Source organism: Halyomorpha halys, unplaced genomic scaffold, assembly GCF_000696795.3.
Source record: "Halyomorpha halys isolate HHAL.00 unplaced genomic scaffold, Hhal_1.1 Scaffold51.1, whole genome shotgun sequence".
Taxonomy (NCBI): domain Eukaryota; kingdom Metazoa; phylum Arthropoda; class Insecta; order Hemiptera; family Pentatomidae; genus Halyomorpha; species Halyomorpha halys.
In genome coordinates this window covers 113,395-124,529 of record NW_027108122.1, presented here as the reverse complement: position 1 = coordinate 124,529, position 11,135 = coordinate 113,395, and the positions used below count along the sequence as shown (strand labels likewise).

Below are 11,135 nucleotides of genomic sequence, written 5' to 3'. Positions count from 1 at the left end.
CAATAAAAATCAATTGGTGTTCAACTCCATACATACACCTCGCCATGGTAACTAAACTAGATTATAAACTAAACTAGTTCTAATTTAGTTATCATGACGAGGTGTAATAGAGTTGAGCACCAATTATTTTTGTGAAAAGTTGACTAGATCAAAAAGTTAATCTACTTTAGACTAAAATGGCCTTTTTGTGTACTTAAACTCATAAATTGTGCCCTCTCTTTGGTATTCTGTTTTGTTTTCTGACTTTTATATGAAGATAATACGTTGAGAATATTTTATTTCTACAAAAATAAATAAAATGCTTGTAAACCCTGTAGTTCGATTGAGATAACGCCTAGGATTATTATTACCTATATAACTCAATCCATCAACTCTGATTATAAATATTATATTTATTTTTAATCCAAAATATACATATTTTTTGTTATAATCAGGATGAAGTCTCGTTAAAATTCATTCGGTAATCAGAAATTTATTATTTTGAAAAACTCAAAAGTTTGATAAAGAAACGTTATAGAAAAAAGTGTTGAATCAAACGCCTTTCTCAGTTTTCGAAATAATCCAATAATTTACAGAAATTTTAGATACCATAGTAATGTTGCCGCCGTCCCACTTGATAGATAGAGTTACAATGTTGTTAAGAATTACAATGTTCAACCTGCAAGTCCTCTAGATGGCTTGAGTCTTCCAACATTTTCTTATTATGATATAAATAAATTGATGAATGATAGATTACACAATTTTCAGAAATGATTATGACAACCAATGTAATTCTAGTCGGCAGTTAAGAGTTTTATTTCACTAACGCTCTTAAATATTAGATCTACCTACTACTAGAAAAGTTTTATCGATTTTTAGAAGGTTCAAGATATTTTTTGAGAACATGAAACATGAAACATGAGAACAGAGAAATTGCGGAAAGGTTTGATTCAACTCAACAAACCATTTCAGACCATATTTGGAAACTATTCGAAGTAGTACAACATCATAGCATCATCAACAACTCTGCCATTGAAGTTCCGATAGGAATTCGAGAATCAAAATAGGGATTCGCTACTTCGTGAAATCCCCTTTCTTTTGGAACCTAATTCGTCAAAACCCATCGCTCCTGAGAGCCAGAAGATATCCATAGTACCGTATGATATTGATGTACGATAATTTTTAAATAATGTAAATTTTCTGAGTGATTTGACATAACAATTAATATGGAATTAAATTATTGCATAAATGTTACTATAAAATACTATATGCGTACTTTTTATTAATTATATATCTTTTTTAATGATCTAATGTATGATAATCAGCTGATCATCTCAGGTTACGAGGATCAAATATTTCTTCAATAATTCATAATTTTTGTTGAATTTATCCTACACTTTCACATTTTTTTAAAAAAATTATATTGCAAAAAGATAGTTGACCGTATGAAGTAGATTGTTGGAAGATAGTCCGGGTGGCGGTCAATGAATGTATCAAAATAGTAAAAAGAAAACTATTTATTGCTAAGCAACAATGAAAAAAACAAGATACAAACATTTTAGAATTAACACAGCATTAAAATAAAAATATTTCCTATGTTCATAAAGTATATAAAAAAAATAAAAATTAAAATATAAGTAAGTATATAAATGGACTGCCTGGATGTAGTTCATCTTCATGTATATACTTTCTAATATTCTTATCTTTAATTCTTTTTTATATACTTTATAAACATAGTAGTTGTTTAAATAAATAAAATTTTATCCATTTTAGTAAAACATTTTTTATTCCTTTATACATCCTTTTGTGATTATAAAGGATAAAAATTTAATTTATTTAAACAATAGTAACTTTAATTACGAATTAATTAAATTAAAAGAAAGTTTAAGATTATAAATAAAATAATAATTGTTTCTTATAATTTGTTTATTATAATGTTTTTTATACAATATAATATAGTTTAATTATAGTTTAACATACACATGTTATGTGTTACATGGACTACATGCAGGCGGTCTATTTATATACTTCCTTATATCGTCATTATTAATTTTTTTATATATATATATTTTATAAACATAAAAATTGTTTTGAAATAATTTTATTTTAATGCTGTGTTAATTCTAAAATGTTTGTATCTTGTTTTTTCATTTAGCCCTGACGAAGCCCTGCAATTTGAGGCGAAACGGTGGCTAACAATAAATTGTTTTCTTTTACTATTTTGATACCTTTACTAACCGCCACCCGGATTATCATTCTACAATTGTTTAATTTATTATTTATTGTTTCTTGAATAAAAATACTCCTGTTCAGATTCCGTTCACAAATGACAATAGTTCGTTCAAGGGACAATACTTACTCAAGGGAACAAATCCCGACAACAAAAATAAAATCTAATCTCCGCTAAAAGGTCGAGGCGAATAGAAAAGTGTGCTGCCCTCACGTCCTCAGAGGTAGTTAAGACCTGAATTTTAATTAGGCTATCATTGTTGAACAAAGGTAGCAACAAAGGGACCTTGAACCGAACAACAAAGGCTACTCGAGCCCAATTAATAGCCACAGAGGGGCCGCTAGAGCGGCTAATTCCGATTGTTGCTCCCGCCGAGACGACAATGTTGCTGCCCTACCGACTTCTGTCTCTGTTTGTGCTCGGGGACAGTTATGCTTTGCGAGCGGCACAAAAGCACTCATTTGTGAAGAGCTACTTGTTATTATTGTTATTCAAGGACTTCAGTTGTTTTGAGTTCATTTGTTTTCTCCAAGGCAAACAATGGTCGGCCCTCGTAAATATATTTACGGCTGTTGGGTGTCAATTCAGTCGAAGGAATCAATTGGACTTAATTTCATTCCTTCAAAAAGAGGCAAAACAAGAATAAATAAATAAAGTACCTCCATAAAACTTTAACCGTGTTTTCAATTCTTGTTCTAAAAGAAACAGTTAGAAATAAAAGACGTCGGTCTACGTTATTTATGAGTCTCTAATTCAAGGGTAGCTTTTTTGTCAATTTACTTTTTAAAGAATCAATTCAATTTTCAATAGCAATGACTCTTAGTCAAACTTTTAATAAGTATCATTGCAAAACAAGTGAACATTAATAAATTCTGCATTTAAAATATTTTTCTTATCAAATTTAATTGTTACAAACATTTTATTATTCTGTCATTTCCTTCTTTTATGTTAATTTACCCCACCGACTTTCCTATATATTGTAATAAATATTTCTATTTATTTATTATTTGTATAAAAATAAAGATGATCCGAGAGCGATAAACAGAACTTAAATAGTAATTAAACTATTCATCGTGAGTCAACGTTTTGCCCCATTTCATCAGAGCTAAAAAAAGATACAAACAACTAAAATAATGTAACAAAGTATGAACATAGATGACATGATATGAAAGTAAAATAAAGTGTGGCTAAATATAATAATAATATTTGAAAATTTACTCATAAAAAAAAGAGTTTTTATTTATTATTTATTTTATTTGTTTTTATATAAATATTAACATATTTTAAATTATATTTAGCCACACCGCAGTTTACTTTTATTTCATTTTATCTATTGTCTTGCTTCGCTAAATAATTTTAGCTGCATAGGATACTATCCTTTTCAGCCTCAATGCAGCCCTGCAAACTGTAATGAAACTTTGGATCATAATAAATTGTTCAATTAGTATTTGAATTCTTTTGATCACACCTAGGTCATCTTCCTTTTAAATATTGCACACAATCAATCTTCCATTTTTAGGTTTCGTTTTTAGAAGGGAAAGATGATTTAAGATGAGAAAGTTTTGAGATAAGATAAAATATAAACCCTCTGAATTATACTTGCAGTAGTAAAGTATTTCTAATAGATTTTAAGATTTCTAGCGTCGGATCTGTTCCTATAAAATCTTTGAGCTGATAACAGAAAATGAAAAAGGAATAAACTGTACTAATAGAATTCATGAGCAGTCTTGGGTTTTATTGTGATTATGTGTCTGAGATTTTATATGCCTATCCGCATAGGATGTTTCCTTTTTTTTTAAATTCATAGTACAGAGCCCTTCAGGAGAAAAAAGAGTCCGTTATTCCGCCAATAAAAACTATGATTAATCACTTGTCAAATTATGAGTCAGCGAAGCATATTTAGTGGAAATAAAAATGGTGACTGTTTCAAAACATTAAAAAAAAAATTCATTTAGTGTTCCATATCTTTAAAACTACCTACAACACTTGAAAAGCAAACAGAACACCATTCAAAGAACAAACAGAGTTTTTTACGTTCCCGAGATACAATTTTTTGTAAGAAATATTTCAAAAAAAAATTACTGAAAATACAGTAGTGGATTTATTGTGGGAAATGTATATCTCAGGAACCATGGGACGTACAGTATCTATTGGCATTCAAATAATAGCTGATTTAATGAGCTAAAATGTATTTTATGACGTTTTTCTTCGTAGGAGTAGTAGTTTTCATGACATTTGCTAAAATAAATTAACAAGATGATGATTTCTAGTTTTATTTTTTTTTTTAAACCGGGCACTTGTACTATTAGTAACATTTTATTTGTAAATTTAGTGGAATTCTGTGATTTAGTTAATTTTTTTTCCATTATACCGTAATTTACGTAATCCGTTTTCTAGAAGATGAAGGAATGAAAAAATAATTTTATTCTGGGACATATTTTCCCTAAGAATAAATAAATAGTTTATACATTAAGATTTTGGCTGGCAAGCATTTACAATTTTCTAGTAAGTAAAATAAAATTACATTAGAATATTGTCTTAACTACTGTTTATAATGTTAATCAATATATGCCTATTTATTTAATTACAATGATGCGGTGGTTTGGTTATAAAATAAGTGAAGGAATTGGTGTTGTGTAAAGGAAAGAATGGATGAGGACTGGCGAGATGGGAAGGAAATTCCAGAAGGAGGTTGCACGTTTGACGAAAGATTTGCTAAAGAAGGCGGGTGAAAGAAGGATCTAGTGTTTAATGAGTGAATGGATAGTAGTAAGTAGATCAAGGATAAAGGTAGGTTTTTTGATTTTAAGAACTTGGAATAGGAAAACACCAAGGAGATACTGCCTTCGGGAGGTTGGATAGAGCCACTTCAACTCGGTATACCAGTGGAAGACTTGAGAGCGCCTTGTTAACCCAAAGGTAAGAAGATCTGTATAGCATAGCTCTCCTCGAATAACTAATTCTACTCTCGGTTTCTACCCATGAATTTCTTATGTCCTGGGCATTAGCCAAGACGTCTAGCTATCTTTTCCTATTGTAATCGAACAATTTTATGAAATTAAAATAGTTTCTTAAAAATTCTGGGAAATCTCCCCAACATGCCCTCTAGGTACGCTTTACTAATGTTAGGGCTAAATGAAAACTGTTAAATGAAGATTGAATCCATGGTAAAACGGTTAATGATATGTATTATTTAGTGGCATACACAATATTTAAACAATTGCCAAGGTACACCACGCCTAAGAGTTTAAAAAGGAACAAATCGGAGCAAGTAGTTATTCAGTTTAAAAAATGTACCTAAAATTCAGTCTCAAAACACTCACAGTGGGAATGAAATAAGACTATTTCACAACAATAAAGTTAACACAGATTTTAGCAGCCAAAAACCTACAATAACAATATTTAGTCCTGGCCGAAAAAAACACATCTAATGAGACCTATAACAATTAATTTGAATTATAAAGTCTACTATATAATTTCCTGAACTTATATGATATAACACTTAAAACGTAATCAACTGAATACAATATAAATTCATAAAAAAATAAAGTATAGTTCTAGATCTGTTTAATATCAAATCATATTCCAAGGTGTATGTAGTATCTCCGCTTGTCACTTGGGAGACCGGAGACCCAACCGGCAGGGAATCGAACCCCGGTAATAATAATAAAAAAATTACCTCATTTTTTAAACTGAAATCAAATATATTGCCAATAGATATTTTTCTTAAAATTATTGTTAGCTTCTTTTATTAAAATCATGATATGAAGGCCCAACGTGGTAAAAAAAAAAAACTCAAATTGTAATTAAACTATTTATGGTGAGTCAACATTTGGCTTCACTATACAGAGCTAAAATAGATACAAAAAATAAAATAATATAACAAATTAACAGTATAGACAACATAAAGTAAAAGTAAACTAAGGTATGACTAAAAATGATTTAAAATATGCAAAAATTATATTAAGATGAATTAAAGAAAGTAAAAATAAAATGCACTTATACAGTGAGGAGTATAAATATATAAGAATTACAAAAGGTATTAGACAATTAATGAAAACGGAAATAATAGCAAATAAAACAGGAGATTAAAGATAGATATAAAAATACAATGAATACTAGAGACGGAAAAATATGGGAAATAGGATTTGTTCATTTTAATATTATTTTCACATACTTGAAATCATGTTTGGCTATAACTTTGAATACACAATAAATAGTTTAATGACTTTTTTTTTTTTTTCTTCTTTTCTTTTTTAACCGCACACGAGCCATCTTCCTTTAATATATTACACCATGGGTTGATTGACCAAATAACGATCTTCCATTATTTTTATGAAAGGTTTACGATTTAATTTCTTATTATTAGAAGACCAGTTAATGGTCAAAAAAGTCATACAAAACAGTAGAAAGGCTATTTATTTGAAACCAACGTTTTGAACCACGTTGTGAGGCTTCATCAGAGCTTACTTAAAAAAAATACAAACATTGAAAAGAATATGAGGACTACAATAATACACACAAAAGTCGAATTAACAGAATATAAAAAAGTAGATGAAGTAAATTAAATCAATATAAATATAAATTAATAGAATAAATATTAATAATAATAAAATAAATATGTAAATAATTTCATTGCATAAAATTTGACAGTGTAAGAAACGTAAAGGCATTGGAGACAGCACTGAGTGGTACTGGTTCCTGACAGCTAACGATAAAATACGAAAAAAAGATGCTCCGTATTAAAGAATTATTATACTAATATATATGCCATTCAAAGTTAGGAAATATCAAAATTCAGTATTTATGCTTTCTTGCAAAAGATATATCTGCTAAAAGTGTAACCATAAAGATTTATAGCCATCACAATACTTTCCAGCATAATTTACGAGTTTGAAACCTGTACCTTGCTAGAATATTTATACATTTCACATTCAACTAAAAATTCATGACTTGTATACACTTTTTAACGTCAACATGTAACAAATGGTAGTAGTAATTATAGTTGAATAGCTTGGGGCAAGAATATAACAACCCACATGAAGAAAACTGTTAAGTAGAGCTACAAAACGAATAAAAAATTTGACTAACTTTTACATAACAAAGTAAACCAACCTCATATTAACTAAAAGCAAGTTACAAATGAATTTAAATGCTATGCCGATGCCTCATGTGTTTTTCAGCAGTGAATAATGTCCTATTAACAGTATTCCAAATTCTCTAATTCCATACAATAATTCCCGAAGAATGGAGGATTTCAAATCAATTTTGCGTTTCTTCGTGAACCTATAACTTCCTACCCCACAATATCCTTAATAATCCTCTTAGCTCAGTCGAACCGATCCACTACATCTGGAATCCTCATATGAGGCTAATTCCGGTCTATACTTCCAATTAATTACAAAAGGCTCGTTTACTGTAATAAAATCTATTTCTACTCACGGATTTGAGCTATGAAGCTCCATCGAATTCTCCTCGTACCCAATCCTTGCAATTCAAAATCCTCGATACTCTTAACTTTGTCATTAATAAAATCCATCGCGACTAAATCCATTAACCGATATCAATCTTCCAATGGAAACTACTAACCACCCAGTCCCAATAGTTTATAACCTTCTCAATTCCTGGTAATCCTACTTGGCATCAGAAATGAAGATGGTCTGGATATAGAATCTTCTCATTATTTTTAGAATTGTTTTAGTTTATTTTGTTTTTTTTATTTCTAAGCTCTGTGAATGTAGTATTTGATATTGGGGAGAGGGAGGGTAGTGAGAAATTGGTGAAATAAATTTCTTTTACTGCATTTCGTGTATTTTAAGAGGAGACTGAGAAAACGGTCTGCTTTCTGATAATGGAGCTCAACTGATTTAGTGAAATCAGAATTTTTTTTTCGTAGCCCTCGTTAAAATATAATTAGTACTTCATACATATAATATATCAAATGTATTACAAACATTTTACTGAGTCTCCTCCCTTTGATTGTCTTATGGCATTATAATGTGTTGATATCAGTCCAGCTAAGGGGGTCTTGGAATTAATAGAACAATTTAAAATGATTATAATAATTAGAATTTTTTTTTGGCACCCTTCATTAATATAGAATTAGAATTATAACATTATAAATCGTTATGGGTGTCTTTTTTTCCACAAGACTTAATCAATTGTCGAAAGCAAATTTAATCATTAACATAACAAAGTCCCCCGAGGGTACTTTATATCTTTATTACCCAACCACCGAGCCGATTTGGTAATAAAGATATAAAAAAAAATCATAGGTCAACAATATGATGAATATGATTTGGTTATTTTCTATGAATGTGGTCTGATTATCCAAGAGGATATTTTTCGAATCTATGGCCTTAATTCCTGGCCCTAATTAAAATAACTGAATTTTGTCTTCGATTATTAACTTTTTCATTTCTTTTTTTTTTTTCAAGACAGCTCGATCGATATCTATATTATTGGGTTGTAAAATAAGTTGTTAGAGATTTCAATTCAATCCTCTCTAGTTTTATTAAATCATATTTACTTGTTCAATAATGTTCACATATTCTAAAAAAGGATTAATTAAAGTGCTTTTATGCAGCAGTTTCGACCGAAATTCCTTATCTTAAGTGGTATTTTACTTGCTCAAAATGGAAGAGAAAATATTTTTCGTCATTTAATGAATTTTTGTTTCCAAAAAAGAAAATACGCTGCACAGACGGTTAACAAAATTTGCAATGGGTATGGCGATGATGCCTTAGGAGAAAGCATCGTTCGTAAGTGGTTTGTTCGGGTCAGTAACGGAAATTTTGACTTGGAAGACGCAAAGCGCTCGGGTCGTCCTTCAACTGTTGATGAGAAAATTCAACCGTAGGTCACAGACACCCTCACTCTACGACACAGGATATCACAGAAACGCTTAACATATCTAATGCAAGTATCTCAAATCATTTGTGACTCATAATCGCAAAGGTATAGTTTTCCATCACGATAACGCCCGTTCTCACGTGCATTTGCAGACCAGGCAGAAATTATTGGAGTTTGGCTGGGATGTGATCCCACACTCACTATATTCACCAAACCTTGCCCCAACAGATTTTCACTTATTTCAGGCCCTTCAAAACAAGAAACACTTTTTGGAGAAACACATTGGCCAAAAATCTGAGAAATTCTGGGTGGACGGAATTAAAAAATTACCTGAAACATGGAAACATTTTATAGTCCAAAATGGGTCATATATAATCGATTAAAAATATTTACAAGAATCTGAAGTTTTGATCGAAATCGCCAGTAAAAAAAGGCTACGAACTTATTTTACATCCCAATATATCGATGAAACTTTTTATTGCTCATAATTTTTTCAAAGAGGAAATTAATAGTCCCATATTCTGGAACAATCAAGAAATCAAAATACTATATATATTTTCCGTGATATCACCTTTTAAACAACCATGCCAAGATATTCATATTAAAATTCGTTGCTTTCTCTTCATCAATCCAGATACTCGACAAATGTTTCTTAAACTTTCGAAGATCTTTGAGTCTCTGAAGTATTAAACTGATACATAAAACATACTATTATATCTGTAACCCCAGTGAATATGTGGTTAAGTCAAAATTCCTTACTTTTCAGGGGACAACTTTTAAAGTTAAAGTTAAAGTTAAACATTTATGTAAAATCAGGTGTTTGTGGTAAATCATCGAAATTTCGTCAATACTACCAAAACGTTGGTAACTTGTTACTTGTTTTACATCAATTTGATATGTCTTATCACTAATTAGATAATAGAGTTAACTAATTGTTCACCGACCATTGAAAAAAACACATCGCAATAACACTGTTTTAAAACGTTGACTGACTTAGACACTTATGCACAATGAAGATGTTGCCTCTGTGATTCTCTTAGACCACTTAACTCATTTTGACCAAAATTCGACTTAACCACATATTCACTGGGGTGACAGATGTATTATATATTATTATACATGTGAAATTTATCTGTTAGATCATCATTTAATTTACAATTTAGGGATAATTAGTGAACAATGAAATCATTATTTTGTGCTCTTCTTATGAACAAAATAATGATTGCACTGTCCAATAATTATCTCTAAATTAAAAATTAAATGATGAATTAACAGATACGTTTTATATGTATAATAATAAACGAATAATCATTTCTTATTCTTTTTTTCTTAATAAGGAATTTCATTGTGTGAGAAGGCTGTTTCATACACATCTATTTATACATGCTTTTTAAATCGTACATTTCCTTTTTCAGACATAGTGAACATCTTTCCTCGGTAGTATAGTGGTAAGTATCCCCGCCTGTCACGCGGGAGACCGGGGTTCGATTCCCCGCCGGGGAGGATATTTTTTAAAAATAAAATCAAATTTAATACTAATTGCTGTTGTTTTTAAATTATTGTAATCTTCTTTTATTAAAATCATTATTTTCATTAATGCTTTCCAAGGTAATTTCATATTATTTTGCCACAAACTTTTTATTAGAACACCAGATAGCTGAAAAACAGTTTATTTGACAGCAACGTTTCGACCCACGTTGTAAAGCTTAATGTTTTTAGATCACACCTATTATAATTCCATTAATTTAATTAATACTATATGTTTTTATATGGTAATAAAATATGAATTTTTTTTTTTTTATGTTTGAGTGTAGGATATCTTTCCTCGGTAGTATAGTGGTATGTATCCCTGCCTGTCATGCGGAAGGCCGGGGTTATATTCCCCGCCAGGGAGTTCCTTTTTTTAATAAAATAAGTTTACCTAGCCCAATGGAAAATTTTTAAAATTATGTTATATTAAATAAAAAGCCTAAGTAATTTTTTTTTTAATAGAATCGAATTCCCGACTGAATCGGATTTTTGTACGCTTTTATTTTTATCTAACCGTTTTAAAAAACTTTTTATAGAAAATTTA

General features: G+C 29.9%; 1 non-coding gene across 1 annotated transcript; it reads left to right on the top strand.

Moving 5' to 3' along the window:
• Positions 1–10,492: 10,492 nt before the first annotated feature.
• On the top strand, positions 10,493–10,564 carry TRNAD-GUC (transfer RNA aspartic acid (anticodon GUC)). Its single transcript has one exon. It is a non-coding gene; the product is annotated as a tRNA-Asp (tRNA).
• Positions 10,565–11,135: the final 571 nt, after the last annotated feature.